The sequence below is a fragment of the Chlorocebus sabaeus genome, chromosome 3 (assembly GCF_047675955.1).
Source record: "Chlorocebus sabaeus isolate Y175 chromosome 3, mChlSab1.0.hap1, whole genome shotgun sequence".
Taxonomy (NCBI): Eukaryota; Metazoa; Chordata; class Mammalia; order Primates; family Cercopithecidae; genus Chlorocebus; species Chlorocebus sabaeus.
The window spans coordinates 93,603,914-93,619,132 of NC_132906.1; the positions used below are offsets into that span (position 1 = coordinate 93,603,914).

At 51.9% G+C, this 15,219-nt stretch overlaps 1 protein-coding gene and 1 non-coding gene across 5 annotated transcripts in view; both read left to right on the forward strand.

Annotated features, from left to right (window-relative positions):
* The window catches only part of LOC103214812 (uncharacterized), a 682,137-nt gene that overhangs the window by 627,468 nt on the left and 39,450 nt on the right, over positions 1 to 15,219 (forward strand). Inside the window, exon 1 of one of the 4 annotated variants that reach the window (XM_073014510.1) lies at positions 6,618 to 6,886. The exons of the other annotated variants lie outside the window; for them this stretch is intronic. The gene's annotated coding sequence lies outside the window, so the exon portion shown is untranslated. Of the gene's footprint in view, positions 1 to 6,617; positions 6,887 to 15,219 lie in introns of those variants that run through there. 4 annotated transcript variants of the gene reach the window in all.
* LOC119627599 (small nucleolar RNA SNORD44) lies at positions 1,909 to 1,969 on the forward strand. The gene has a single exon (XR_005243798.1). It is a non-coding gene; the product is annotated as a small nucleolar RNA SNORD44 (small nucleolar RNA).

Sequence of the window (15,219 nt, forward strand, 5' to 3'; positions counted from 1 at the left end):
ATTGTAGCTCCATGAGCACAGACCCAACAGGAAAAGAGGGGAAAATCTCCTCACTAGACATAAAAATAAAAACAAAAAGCAAAAAAAAAAAAAAAAAAAAGCTTTAAGAAGTGTGTGACAGATGGAAGGAAAGAGCATCAGAGAAAGGCAGAGAGGGGCCAGCCCAGAAAAAGAACCAGCCAAATACCACCAGCGAGACTTTGCCCCACGTTCTGTGAGGACGAAGACGGAACCTGCTTTTCATCACCTTTACATCCCCAGTCCCAGGACAGTGCCTGACACATAGGAGGAGACTGGGAAATGTTTCTAAAATGAATGAATGAATGAAGGAAGGAAGGAAGGAAGAAATGAATGAAGATCCAAAATTTTAAAAACTCCCCAAGCAAGTAAGAGGTAAGACCTCCAAATCCTGTAGTTTATGAAACAGGATATGTGTATTCCAATTGCACTTTAATTCTGGTCCATAAATAAGCCTTTATGAGCAAAAGCAATAAGACTTTTAGATATGCCCACTGTTCCCACAAAAGGCCAGTTGTGTTGGGTTACATGTGACAGAACATGACACAGTGTCGAATTTTAGTGACTGTAGATGTTTAAGGAGTTCTGAGAAAGGAGCACTCGGAAGAAAACATTGAAATGTCAACATAGGTCAGGGTCTAAGGTGCTGCAGACAAAGACCTCTGGCTAGGAGGCGATGCTGGACGCACAGCACATACCACACTGGACACACCTTTGGGGTTTTCCCTAAGGAAGTAAGGTGTTTCTTGGCCTGACCTCACTCACTCCACCACCCCTTGAGTCAGGGAATCCATGTGAGTGGGTCTGCCAAGAAGATCAAGTGAAAAAAATTAAGAGTCCTCCAGTGATGTTTTGAGTGCCAGGTCTAGGTGCTTTTACATTCATGACATCGTTCAGTTGTCACAATAATCCTACCATGTAGGATTTAATATCTCCACTTTATGGATTAGAAAATTGAGGATTAGAGAAGTTAAGTTACTTGGCCAAGGACACACAGCATAAAACAGCTGAACAAATCCAGGCTCTGGTTCAGAACTCTCTTGTGCTAGTGCCCATGTTGCAATCTCTTCGTTTATAAACAGACAGTTGAACACCTGCTGGGCACCAACCAGTGCCCCAGGCAACTGCAGGTCATGAAGCTGTGACCTTGCCTCCAAAGACTGCTGACTAAAGGCTGGAAAGTCTGGCTAAACCTATTCATGTGCTTATCACCTATAAATTAGCATAGTCAATAAATACTAGAAATGTTACAGTTGTTTTAACTTTTCAAATGAAATTTGTTTTTATTGTGAATTAATGACTGAGAAGGCCCTTTTTCCTATATAACATGGATTATTTTTATTTTGTATAGCATATAATATTATTATGATATTATACACACACGTATCTGCAGACTCTCCCTCTTTTGAATGACAATTACTCAAACTCACCCCATTGACAATATCTAACTCTTCGGTGAAGCCTTCCAATAATTGCAGTTGTGCTTCTATATTCAAGGACTGGAATAAAGTGAAATATTGACCCTGGTCAGCTCTGACTCAGAGAAGATTTTGATATACCATTGTATTTCTATTCAACAATTTGTACATTCCATTCTAATTGCATCTGGCTTACTACAGAGGTTGAGTGTTGAGAAAAAAGAACGGGGCAAGGGAATATGAGAGGGAAGCTTGTGTTCAGTTAAACATAAGTACAGAAGCTCAACAAACCAGTGAAATTCATTATTTTGTGGCTCATCAGTTGGTTCAGCTTAAGTCCTTGGATAAACTGCATAGAAAAATATTACCATGATAGTGAAATTACTGCCTCTAATAAAGAATGAGTAAGTAGAATCTCAAGTTATATAATTTTTTTGATGAAGTAAATCCCAACAATGTAAAAGCCCCCTGCCCTGGGTGATGACAAGCAAATGGTGCCTGAATGTGAAGGTCATATTCAGCTTCAGCTGATTTCAAACAAACAAAAACCAAAACCAAAAACCCTCCACTACAAATGATGATTTCAGAAAGTTATTTCACCCCTGGAATCACCTGTAATGAGAGCATCATCCTTCTACCTGCATCCTCTTCATCCTTCAAGCTCCCCCACCAGGCGGCCTGACCCTCCTGGGATTGCACAGCTGCACCCCACAATTCAACACTGAAATCCCGGGGTTCCTCTGCCACATCCGCAGGGCACGTCTGCCCTGAGCAAGTGTTGCCTGCCCCTGCCTCAAAAGACCTAGGCCCAGTTCCACCTCACAGCTGAAATTAGACATCCAGTGCACTGCACACGCCCTGGCGGGGACACTTGCTGGAGCTGACACCTGTCTGAGTCAACCCCCACCTTCCTGAAGGGCACATGCACCTCGGTAGGAGACGAAGCGAAATTCGGTGGGAAAATAGTGAACTTTAGCTGGAAGGTGAAAATACATTTCTTTTCTGTACATTTAGAATTAATGAATCCTGTAGACCTGTGGAAACTGCTTTTAAACATCTGATTTTCCATTCGAATATGATTAAAATAAATGGCACAGGGAAGCTTTAGTTATTTTTACAACAGAACCCCCTCCCCCGCAGTAGAATATTTGTTCCGTATATTTTTAAGAGGGTTTGGGGGGCATTAAATTATGCTTTGATTGTATTCCATCAATGAAAATATAAGACACAAATAAACATCTTATTTCTTATTATAAGAAACAAATAAGTACTTATTAACTGTGTGTGCATTCATGGGACACACAAATGGTCTCAGGCTGAGCTTACATAGTAAAGCAAATTAAAATGAGTGTTTTGACTTCTATTCATTGTAAAGTAGATACTAGCCTAAAGATTCCTAATCAGTTGCAAAATACCTATCATGAAGGGATATGCAATGCAGAATGAAATCGCTGTTCTCAAGAGAAAGTTCTGAGAATTATTTTAATCTACATAAGGGCAAATTTGCCTTCCATCACATTTTGTAGTAAAATCCAAAGTTTCATTTTGGCCTTCCAGCCCCAAGTTTAAGTTCCCAAAATGAAGAGTTGGCATAATGGTTATTCAAAGAAAATTAGAAAAGAAAAGGAGAAGTGTGAGTTAAGCACGAAGTCAAATGCAATCAATGTTGTAAAAATCGAAAAACCAGTGATCTGCTGTGATGTGGGATCAGAGTCATGGGATGCCTCCTGTTCCTATGTGCGGTTGGTGTAGGAGTTAGACATCACCATCAAGAGGTGAAAATTTGGGAAGACATTTCAAGGATGACGGAAGCTCTGAGTGAGTGAACAGATATTCTTTGCGCAGAATAATCTCCCGTGGCACTGGTTTGCCAGCAGAGCAGAATGTTTGGGACCTCACCCAGCAGCCACGCGCGGGCATAAATCGTTCTCAGCACGAGAAACACAAAGGCCGCAGGATCCCGCAGGAGCCGCAGCGGGTGGGGGTCATTTTTGGACGCTGCCACCCTCAAGAGTTCCAGTCCTTCAGGCGAAAGGGGCAGATCAGGCCTTCGGGGAGGACCCTTGCCTGGGAGAGGGAGGGCAGTGCCCCAGGGGCCGCCTCCAGCGCCTAAACAAAGACGACGGTCTTCTGAGCGTCCGCCCTCCACGCCTCGCCGCGCAAGGACCCAGCGCTCTGGGCCACTTCCTCTTGCAAACCACGAGGAAAAGCCAGTTTCCACCCAGACGGCCGGCTGCGGGCGAAGGGAATAAAGCGCTGCTGCCGCCGCGCTCTGCACTTGGCTCTGGGCCTGGCTGGGGTCTGGCGCGGCCGCGGATACCTGGGTGACCTCGGCCGTGGTTGCCGGCTCTGCTCCGACAACGAGTCGTTTTATTTGTCGCCTCCCCCTTCTCACCACCGAGGCCGCAGGAGAGGCTCGCTGCCGGGGGCCGAGTTCGGTGGACAAGGGGGCAGCGCCCACAGCGAGCCGGCAGGAGGGAGGCGCGGGGCCGCGCTTGGGGCCTGCCGCTGCGCACCAGCCTGGGCAAGAGCCGCCACCTTCTGCGGGCGAAGCGGGTCAGGACGCAGGACGGCAGTGGGGCTGGAGGCGGCTACATGGGTCCACACCCCCATGCCCTGCAAGGCTCCTGGGCCCTGCTTCTCCTCTGCCTCGCCGGGAGAGGAGCAGCCTCGGTTTTACAGAATGTCAAGGCAGCGTCTCCAGCGCCCCGGGCGAGGCCACGACATTTAGGAGCGCTCGCCTTCGCTGCGCTGTGTACCGTGTACACACTGGCTCCGTGCGCGAGACCCCAATGTGGGTTAAAACTCCACTTCACAACCCCCATTGATACGGGTTTGACATCTGTTTGCCAGAGTGTTTTGCACTTAGCCTAACACCCGCTATTAAGTGACAAAATTGTGGCAGCCCTGTCAAAGCCAGCTGACTGGCAGCTGCTCCGCTTACAAAAACCATTCAAATATTTGCAGGTTTTGAAGGTTTATGCAGTGTTGTACCCAATCTTTCAGCGACTTAACATGTAAAATGTAAGTCAAAGTTTTAAATCTGGATTCCAAAATGTTTCCATTTTCCATACAAAAGGAAAAAGCTTTCAGGGAACCTGCTGGAATGGGTCCAATTCCAACGTGTCTCCGCGTTTCCCGCCACGAAATTCCTGCACAAACCCGGTTTTTTAAAGATGTCAAGGACCAACTTCCTCTTATTACCCACATCTTGGAGGACTGAACTAAATTGACTTAAACTCCAAGGGAATACAGTTTCTCAAAAGTAAATTTTTAAAAAATCCCCAAGTAAAGAAACGTACCTGTTTAATTTTGCTTTTGACACTTAGACCAACGTCCCTTAGGGGAAAAGCGAGGTTGTTAGGAAGAGTATTCCTAGTCAACATCTGAGCTCTGGCGGCTTCCAAAACACTCACTCCTCCACTCGCACTTCTAAATAGCTTAGTCCGATTAAGAAATAATTTGCAAATGACATAGTGTTTCTCTAGATTAAGATCCATCGAGTGAAGTCATGTGGGGTTTTTGTCTCCGAGATTAGAGCCAGACAGACAAGGATCTCCTGCAAACTGCAGCTGCCGACAATGGAAAAAAAAATTACCCTGTGTTTGTCCGGGGGAGATGTGTGCGTGGGTCCGCGCGCCCCGCACCGACACTGAGGGCTGACACACCCTTACGGTCTTCAACTGTGCTGGACTTGTGTGTCTTTTTTTTCTTCTTCTTTTTTTATGTTGGTAAACATATTTCCTTGGGTGGGAGGGGGTCATAAATTCTCTGGGCAAACGTGGGGTCGTCATTTTAAAAAAAGCAATGAGTTTGCTTATGATACATTTGCAAGGAGTCGCGAGGGTGGTGGTCTTGAGTCCAAAGTGCTGACAGCTTCACTCAACTGTGGGGAGGAGGCAGAGAGGAAGGGTGGAGACAAGAGACCCAGACCCCGAGAAACAAGTGGGGTTCCAGCCCAGGCGCCTCACAGAACACATTTCCTCCTCCGCCTTCGACTCCGCGTGGGCTAGCCCCGCGCTAGGAAGGGCAGGCAACTCGGTCCTCCGAGGCGAGGCTGGGGCTCTGCCTGCAGAGGGAGTGACAGTGGCCCGCGAGGGACAGAGGCCGCACCATGCCAGAGCCCCGCACAGCCCTGCGGGCCTCCCCTCCCACAGTGCGCGCCTGGAACGCGGGGCTGCCTGGCTGAGGGCCGTTTACCTGGAGAGCTTTGTGTCCAAACACTAATCCTTAGACACTGCTTCGTTCAGCAGCTGCCGTTAGTCGTGAGGGCACTAGTGTGGGGATGGGGCAGAATTCAGGAGCCCGTCGCAGAGTAATATTTTAAAAAGGGGTGGGGAGGAAAGAAAGCCCAAGCTGCTCCCCAGGGGAGGCCTGGCGCGGCGGCCACTGACACGGCGTCCCCGCTGCGAGCCAACAAAGCTGAGGCGCTCCGCCGGAGGACAGAGCCCAGCGCGGGGACCGGCGCGGGTGGGAGTGGGGGCGCGGCGCGGAAAACCTCATGGAAGGTCCGGGCGGACACGGGACGGGAGGGGGGTGACATACTCACACCCAGGGGTTAGAAAAGGCCCGGGTAGTAGTTCCAGGCGAAAATAGGCAGCCCTCTGTGATGACAGAATTGACAACTATTTTTGGGGGGAGGCGGGGGTTGGACTCCGAGTCCCTCGGGACGGAGGCGCAGGGGAGCAGGAGGGGCGCCCAGTCCCTGCAGTTGCCTGGGCCGGAATCCCGCAGGCCAGGCCGGAACGCGGGGGCGGGGGCGCTGGCGCGGGCGGGGGAGGGGGCCCGCGGCAGGAGGCGAGAGCGAGCGAATGGGGAGAGGAGCGAGGAGCAGGAGGGGACGCAGGGGAGAGGGGTCTGGGGAGCGGCGAGAGGAGGACGGGAGACGCGGCTCCACCTCCCAGCTCAAAACGGCGTCCCAGCTGCTCGCAAACCAACTGCTCGATTCTATTCACTGTCGAGTAGGAACAAAAAAGTGGCTATTTATTAGAATACTTGTTTGGTATTGTTCCGCGCCACACAAAAGGCGTTTCATTATGTGGAGGGATCTCCTTTTTCCAGAGAGAAACAATAACTTGAAATTGTCTTTAAAGTCTTTTCTATCAATAATAAATTTCATTTTCTTGTCTCTCTCGCCTGCAGTGTGTGTGCGCGCGCGCGAGGCGAGGAGAGAGGCGCGTGTGCGAGTGAGTGTGCTAGCGGGGGTGCGCGTGTGAGTGTGCGCGTGTGTGTGCGTGCGCGTGGCACCGGCGCCCGCGGCTACGGGTCTGGCGCTGCCGGAGCCGGAGCCGGGCCGGACCAGGGTCCGAGATCTACGGCGATCTGGGCACGCTGGCCACCCGGTCCGGAATGAGTCGGGGCTCCGGGAGGTGCCCGTGGGCAGAGCGTTAGGGGCGCGGCCGTGCCGGACCCGCCCTGGGGACCCGCTGGAGCTGGAGGAGGAACTAACTGTAAGTGTGTCTCGAACTTGCGCGGGGGCTTCAGCCCGCCCGGGGCTGGGGAGCCGGGCGGTAAAGGCTCTCGGGAGAGGGGTGCGGTGTCTCCACGGTGACTTTCCATGAAGGAGGATGGGGTGTCTCCGCAGCTTTGGGGCCCCGGGAAAGAACAGGTGGGTAGATGTTGTGGCCACGGCTAGCGGACTCGCCGCAGGGCACATTTGTCATTTTCTTATCTGTGCGTTCACTCCTCCCCCGATCCTCGGCTTTTTGGATTGGCCGCCGCCCAATGGACCCAGACTGTTTCTCTCTAGGTCGCCATTTTTGGGGAGGGGGGAGGGAGGTCGAGCCTGTGGATTTGGGGAAGAGGTTCGCGTCCGCCACAGCTCTGCGCCCCCTCCCTGCCCCTCGCGGCTCCCCCACCCTCGCGTTCGGCAGCGCCAGGCTGCGCTCTCTGCGGTGCAAACCCGGCCGCGCCGAGAACTAAATCCGCGGGCTGAAATTACGTTTTAAAAATTAACATGTTGAAGCGTGTGCCATTTAGTGAGAGGTGTTTTGGGCAAGGAATCAATTTAACTGTGACTGACCGACGGGCTTGACTGTATTAATTCTGCTACTGAAAAGAAAAAAAAATCAATGAGCCTCAAGCCTTGGACTCGCAGAACTGCCGGTGCCTTTCCGGGAGCCCCACCAGCGCGGCCCACGCCTCAGTCCCGTCGCCCTAAGGTGGGATCCTAGCGCCAAGGGAGGGCGCCCCAAGGCGTTCCTAGGAGGATTGAACCCCGCGCGGGCGCACAGTTCCGAGCGCGCGTCCTCCCTCCTCCAGCGAAATCGTACCCGCTTTGCCTCCTCTTGCAGCACCGCGCGTGCCTAGGCTTTCGGTGCGCGCAGCCGGGAGTCTCCCCAACCAGTGCCACGGAGCCACCCGCTTCCGACCCCTCGTTCGCGGGTTTGAGCCTCCTGTGGAGAGGAAAGGTCAAGAAATTTCAAAGGTGAAATGGATTTTCGGCGGGGGCTGGTGCTGGAGTCGATGGGCAGGGCGAGGCAGGCCTGGCAGTCATCGACCGGAGCAGGGACCCGGCTGGCGGCCTCTCCTTGCAGGAAACAGGTGTTTGAACGCGATAGCGGCCGACAGTCAACTAACGCATTAAACGTTCGCTTTATAACATCGATTTCCTGGAGTGTGGTGGGGCCTGCATTCTGGAAGCTCCTTTGTGAAAGGCGGGGTTTGGGGCAATTGCCCTGATGGTACCCCAGCTGGCGCAGAAGGTCCCCAAAAGCCCCTGTCACCGCAGCGTCGGACAACGCGGCTGCCCAGGCGGCTGGGAGGGCAGCTTTTCCCTCCCGCTGGGGTGGAAAGAGGAGTCCTGCTCTGTTCCCCACCCAGGACAATGGTCTTGTTACCCCAGCCTCCTCCCCTGCACTTAGGGCCTGGCATGCAGAGAACGCCGGAAGCACAGGGGGAGGCCTCCAACACCTGGCAGGTGTCCTCCGAGGAGCTCCGTGTGGTTTGGAAGGGTGGTTAAACCGGATCCAGGAGGAAAGCAATTCCATCCCTACCCACATCCCCTGGGCCCTACCAGGCTTCCTCCCTGGCTAGCGCCCTCCAGGCCAGGTGGCAGGGCTGGAGCAGGCAGGCACACAGGAGATGTCATGTGTACCTGTGAGGATGAACAGAGAGCTTTCAGATGGCCTAGTGCTAGGATCTTGTTATCATTGTCATGGGAGCAGATGGAGCCGTGTGGGGAGGCTGCCATGAAGGCAGAGGGAAAGGGGTTGGGATGGAAGGGAGGAGGCTGGCACCTGGGCGCCTGGACTTGCTGGTCCTAGTCTCCCTCCGCGCAAGGAACAGGAGGCCCCGGGAACCTTGCCCTGGCTGTGCTGGGTCTGAGGGAAGAGGGTCCAAGTGGCAGACCTTCCTGTGCCTACCTGCCTGATGGCAGAGGATACACCACCTGAGAAGGCTGGCTGTAACCAGCCTCTACTCCAGAAGCAAATCCGCCTGTGTGTTCTGAGCGTTGAGCATAATTGTAAATAGCTGAAAATAATGAAAATGCATAGAACCCCTACTCTGAAACCCACGAACTCCTCCACTCCTGCCTGATGGGGTCCTTCATCTGGTGGGGCTCCTCCACTCCCCAGAGCCATGGGAGATGATACAGGAGGAGTCAGTTCATAAAGGGACAGGTGGCCCCTGGGGAGCCAGAGTGGCGTGTTCTGCTGGCAAGAAGAGGTGCAAATATCCCTTTAGCTGGTTTAGCAGAAAACTCACCTATGTTTGCCCACTTTTTCTCACTGCCCCTAAGTTGAGATTTAGGGTCAAGCACCATCCAAAACAGGGTTCTTTCTCTGCCTGATCTGCCAAACCTCCCTCTCTCATTTAGGTGGCACTCTCTCCCCAAAGCTAGTGTCCCGTCCTGTGGGGTATCCGACCCTTTCAGGGTCAGCACAGGCCATTCCCGTTCCCCCTGTCCGAAGGATGTGTGGCCCTATATCATACAAATGTGCTTTCCAAAGAGGCCCTGTACCCAGGTAATCACAGGCCTTCACCCAACCTGAGGGAAATCTGATTTCTGCTCACAGGACAGCTGGTTTCTGTCTCCTCGAGGTAAGATAAATGGCATTCAAATGGGGCCAAGAGGCCCTCTATTAGCTCAGCGTGCAGGGCACTGGTGCTGCATTAAAGCCCCATCCCACAGCCTGAAGATTTAAACAGAACCACTTTCCCCATTTGCTGTTTTCTGAAGTAAGCAACCCGTGCGACTGAAAGGGCTTGAAATTGTGTCAAAGTGATGTTTTAATCTCATTGAAAAGTGTATTAAAGGACAAGATGTAATTTATGTGAGATGCTTCGATGAAAGCAGAGATTGGAGTGGATGGTCCTTTCACTCGTGTGAACCTCATGTCATGTTTATATTGAAGCCTGTGTAGCTAATCTAATTTGCAATAACAGGGATGGCCTGTAAGAAAAAGCATCTCTGATTTCACTTTATTTCTTTTCATATAGAAATTCCCTATGACTTGTCTCCTCTTGTGAGTGATGCCTTTTCCATTTGAGGGCTAATGAGAGAGGATGGAGGAAGGGCCTGTTGACTCGTAGCTGCTGCACTGGCTTGCAAGCGGCTCCTGGTCACTGGCTCACTGAGACTAAGCTGGTCATGGCACTGGCCTGAAACGCTGTTTTTGATCCTGCGGAGTGAACACTACAGCAGCCCTAGAATGTCAGATCCCACCTGCTCCTCCACACTCTGGGCAGCAGGGGTGAGGGTGTCTGTTACAGGCCAGACCGGTTTGTTTCTCCGCAGAATTTCGGCTTTCCTGGTTTAATCAGATGTCCTGCACTCTTGGACATTTATAACTGGCAGTTTTTAATGGGAATGGTTATGAAGCTGTCCCAGATTCAGAAAAGTCTGATCTTGTATCGGCTCTTTACACTATTACAGAAACAAAACACACCTAGTGCTCAGAGAAGGCGCTTCGTGTGTTCAGGATGGCATCGAACACAAGCATTCTCCGTCAATAAAAAACAACATGCGTTAGAAAATTACAACTTTTGTACAACGTAAAAAGGTGTATTCAAACTGTTAATTACGGGGGTTTGTGTAAATGAAACTTTAGCAGTGACCCATTTAATTTTCCCGTAATTACTGACAAAATAAGACAAGGCTGAATCACAATACGGTATGTTTATCTTGAAGGAGAATATTGCGCTGACGTGGTTAAACCAAAGAGTAAGAGCAAAAATTTAAAAGGGAGGTGCGTAAGTATAAAAAGTGCACAAAAATCACACCCTGAAACCATCTGGGTTTAAACCGCGGAAGACGCGGCTTAGGCGGCTTCTCTAAAGAACCCGACCAAATTTGAAAGGCGCAGGCATTTTTTCCTCAAAATCCGAGACTCGAGAACCATCTCCTCTGGCAGGGTCCAGTCTCAGCTCCGCCTCTTGCCTCTTCACCCACTTGGGCATAACTTTTGCGGGTCCTAGAAATCTGGGCAGCAGAAGAGGGAGGAGAACGCTCCCAGCCGGCGGCCGCACTGGGCGTGCACCTGCCACGCGAAGCCAGAGGTTGGACGACACCGCCGGCCAGGCGCGGCTCCCGGGGGACCCTGAAACCGCCTGTGGCTCAGGCCCTACTTGGCAGGACGAGATGGGGGCGTGAGAGGAGGGGTCACTGTTGCTCCCTCGCACAATAGACTTCCCGCAGGCGAGTGCGAACGGCCTTTTGCTTCCTCCTTCTTTTCTAGGACCCTTAGCGGCAGGAGGGGAAGGGAAGCGGCCCAAAGGTTTAAATTGCCTATTTCCTGATGCAGCCACAGGCCCAGCAGCGGCTCAGCCTAGGCGACCGGGTCCAGGCCTCTGGGCAATAGGCCCGGCGCCCCCTCGAAGCACCCTTTCCCGCCGACCCCGCAATCTTCACTGTGAGAGTGAGGGCAGCCTGTGGTGCCCAGAGGCGCCGGGCGCTCGGCGTACCCGCCGCGCCCACAGCGCTGGGGACCGACTAGGGCTGCCGTCAGCCAGGGGCGCTGTGCCCGTTTGGGTGGCACTCTGACCTGGCGAGGGGTGGAAGCCCAGGTACAGCTCGTGTCTTTAAGAGCCACCCGACAGAACTGCGCGCTACATCTGCGCCAGCTGGGCTGGGTGGGAACAGCCCGTCCCAGGGCGTACAGGGCAGGTAGGTAAATACTCTGCGCCCTTTGGGTTGGGTGGGAAATACTCCCGTGCCGGGGCGTACAGGGCAGGTAGGCCCAGCCGAGAGTCTTCTCGGAAAGTTTCCCACAAAAGAAGGGCCGGGCAGGCCGAGCGGCAGGAAAAGCCGGTGCTCGGCGGCGAGGCCTGAGAGGCCTGGCACCCGGCGGCCTCCCAGCTTTGCTGGGGTCTCCCACCGCCTCTCTCCAGAGCCGCCCGTAGCTCCGTGGGGCGGAGGGCGCAATGCCCCGCTCTGGTTCCAGCCTTTTTCCTCCCCTTGTCTCCTCTTTCATTCATAAACCTGGTGGCTACAGACGCAGCTTGAATATTGACGTCTCTCCCCCAACTGCTCTGCCGTTAACCCAATTACAGAATTCATCAAGAACTGTGTTGAATTATCTCTTTCCATACAGTATCAGCATTAGCCTAATTAAAAGCTATAATGTCTGATATAATGATTAAATCGTTAGCTCTGCTGTAGGGAAGCAATATTTTGTTTTCCCTTCAATTAGAAGCTGATTGAGGTTTTCAGAGCAGGTCAGCTGTGAAATTTGAATTATATGTGTGAGTACTGCTCACAGGGTGAGCCCCTACTCCAAAGCTCCCAGAGCTTCTCCAAATGCTTTCACCCAGAGAGCTCGGAGGCACACAGTACGCGCCCGTGCGCACGCGCGCGCTCGCACACACACACACACACATACACACACACGCAGTTGTTTGCTCTTCGATTGTAAATGTGCGACTCTCCACACGAATCGCCCGAAAGAAAGCCTGGGTCGCTTTTGAGGACAAGGAGTTTCTTGACCCTTCCCCGCAAAAGCTACAGGAACAGCCTCCAAACCAGGACGCCTAGTCAGGCAAAGGAGAGAGCGGTGCGCCGGCACGCTGAGAGCGCATGGAGAGGTCTGCTCTGCTGCTCTCCCTGATGGCTAGGGCTCTCTTTCCGTTCTCCTTCCACACACCCCTTTTCCCTGGGCTGTTATTATTATTTTTTTCCTTCCTTCAAAACCAAACCAAACCACCACCAACAAAAACTTCTGTGCTACTTTGGCTTCTCCGGCTTTGTTTGGGAAGTGGAACCAAGTTAGCCCAGGCCAGGGCGCAGATGATGGACTCAGGGCGCCCAGGGACCCGAAAGAGAGGAGCACTCCTCAAGAGCCCCCTGGCCATCACCCGCGCGCCCTGGAGCGTCCTCACCCAAAAGCGCGCTCCAGGCCTTCAAACAAGGCCTCTGACTGCCAGAGCGGGTGAGGGGCGCAGAGGCAGCAGAGAGCGGAGGGACCCGGTGTCTCGGTGAGGGCGGCGGCGGCCAGCAGACGGCGATCGAGGCGCGCGCCACGGCACGGCCAGAGCAGAGCGCTGCGGGGTCTCAGGCCGGAGCCGCGCGGCGGGGCCCAATGCCTCTTCGCCCCCCGTGGCTCCGCGCGGGAGGAAACCCGGCCTTCTCCGCCCGCCCTCTGGCTGCGGTGTCCCCAGCGCCCCCGCCCCGCCCCCGCGCAGTCCCCACCGTCGCGCTCCCCTCCCTCCTCGCCCTCACTCCGCGCCTCCTGTTGGCAGAGATGGCCTCGAAGGCCTCTTCCAACTTGAATGGCTCTTTCTTCTCTCTCCCGCGCTTTCTTTGCCGCGTTCTCCTCCTCTCCTTCTGACTACTCTTTTCTCTTTCAAAAGCTCCGCCTGGAAACTGGCGGCTTCCTCTTCATCTGCCTCCTTTAACTGTGGCCTCGGCCCTCTGGGGCGACACCAGAGCGCGGAAGCCTGAGCCCCTCAGAGATCAGGGGAGGCACCTACACGTGGCCTCAATCGTGACCTCAATCCTCCACCCGGCCCCAGAAGCCGCAGGAGCTGAACCCAGGAGGGCAACCGGTTGTCGAGCGGCCACGTGTCCCTGGAGGGTGTCAGCAGGACAGGTCGACTTCACCAGGACCACGAAAGACAGGGCAGAGTTTCTGTCTTCTTTCACTGTCCTGCAGAACTCCTAGCTTGTCCATCGTGCTCCTTGCTTGGGACTCGGGACTGACACTGGGCACAGAAAATCCACGTCTAGATGCCTCAAAGCTCCCTTTCATGCTGGGGGGTGGGGTCAGGGAGGGGGGGACAAAAGCTAAAAGTGCTAATTACTCCATAGAGACAGTTTAAGCTAATGGTGTTAAAGTCCAGCACTCAGCACTCAATTTATTTGAAAGTTGAGGGTTCTTGCATAATGGCTTAATCTATCGAATACATACAGGCATATATGTATGCGTGTAATTTCTAATGATGGCTTGGTTCCGGATTGTCTTTGAAGATGATGACCACAGGTTACATACAATAGAAAGTGTCTTTATTTATCCACATTTCTAAGTTGATCTTCGCTTTGGCATTTTGAGCACAGAGGCACAATGAAGTTTCTGAGTTGCCAAAAAGCAAGTTTGGTCAATCAATAGTGAGAGTACCCTATGACATTACTTGGGAATAGGGAAGTCAGTGTTCAAATCTCCAGGAGTCCAGCCTTTGGGAAAGTATTGGGCTTGAAGGAGGGCCCTGCCAACCTGGCTGGAGGTGGAAAGGAGAAGGAGGTGCTTTTCAAACTGATTTTGGACTGTCTTCTCTCTTTTTAAAGAGTCACTGAGGAAAGAGGTTAGAAGGAGCAAGAAATTGAGGCTTCCAGAAGCCATCGATCACCAGCAGGAGTTAATATGATGCTCGTCAATCCTCATGCCAGGAACGAAGGCACAGAGGTCTAGCATGCAGTGCCCTGTGCTGCCTAATTGGCACTGTCTGCTGCTGCCAATCATTTATTGCTTGGCAACAAGTTACACCTGCAGCTTTGGTTTAATACTTATGCAGGTGGCCACACATAGTGTGTGCAGCCGCTTTGGGTCTAGGGAACATCTCGTCACTGAAGAGGGCTTATGGAGAGCAGCCTGAACGTTGAGCACTAGTGTGATCTCATACGATGCTAAACCATTTTCCTCCTATTTAGATGCTCTGAAAAACAAGGGTAACGTCGTATTTGGAAACAATTTTCCGGACTATGGCAGAAAAAAACTAGACCATTTCAAAGTCAGCTATCCAAGTTCCCCAAAGCATAAAGCATTCCTGCAAAGCACACTGGAGTGCAGGGTGTTTATAAAATAAATTGCTCCATTGATATGGAAAATAATGTGCCAAGCCTGATTCATACAAAGCATTTTCAGGGAGTCTTAAGCTATTTAGTTTAAACTCTAAATTGAAAAGCAGAGGAAAGAAATCTTTCAACTGCTAAGTGGATAATATAGTTCATAATTTGTAAACCATTTCCTTTATTTCAGTCTTGCTGACTTTCCATAACACACTGGATCTCACTGCACACCCATTGCCTCCTAAATTATCAAAGAAAAAAATGGGGCTATAGCATTCCCAAACAATATTCTTGCTCCTTTTTTGTTCATTCACAATGTAACTGATATTTGTAGGTAGTGCATGAAACAAATCAAAAGATTTAACAAACTCGACTGGTGAAATAAGAAGGTAGTTGGAAACCCAGTTTATAACCTAGATATTTAGTGAAAAAATAAAAATGAAATGATGTTCCCTTTCTAATATAATTATATATTATTTGATGAATTTACTATTAAATGCTGAATGGCCTGGAATGAAAGCAGTTTAATCTGCAGAGGGATCAATTTGCTGTTGCACTTCA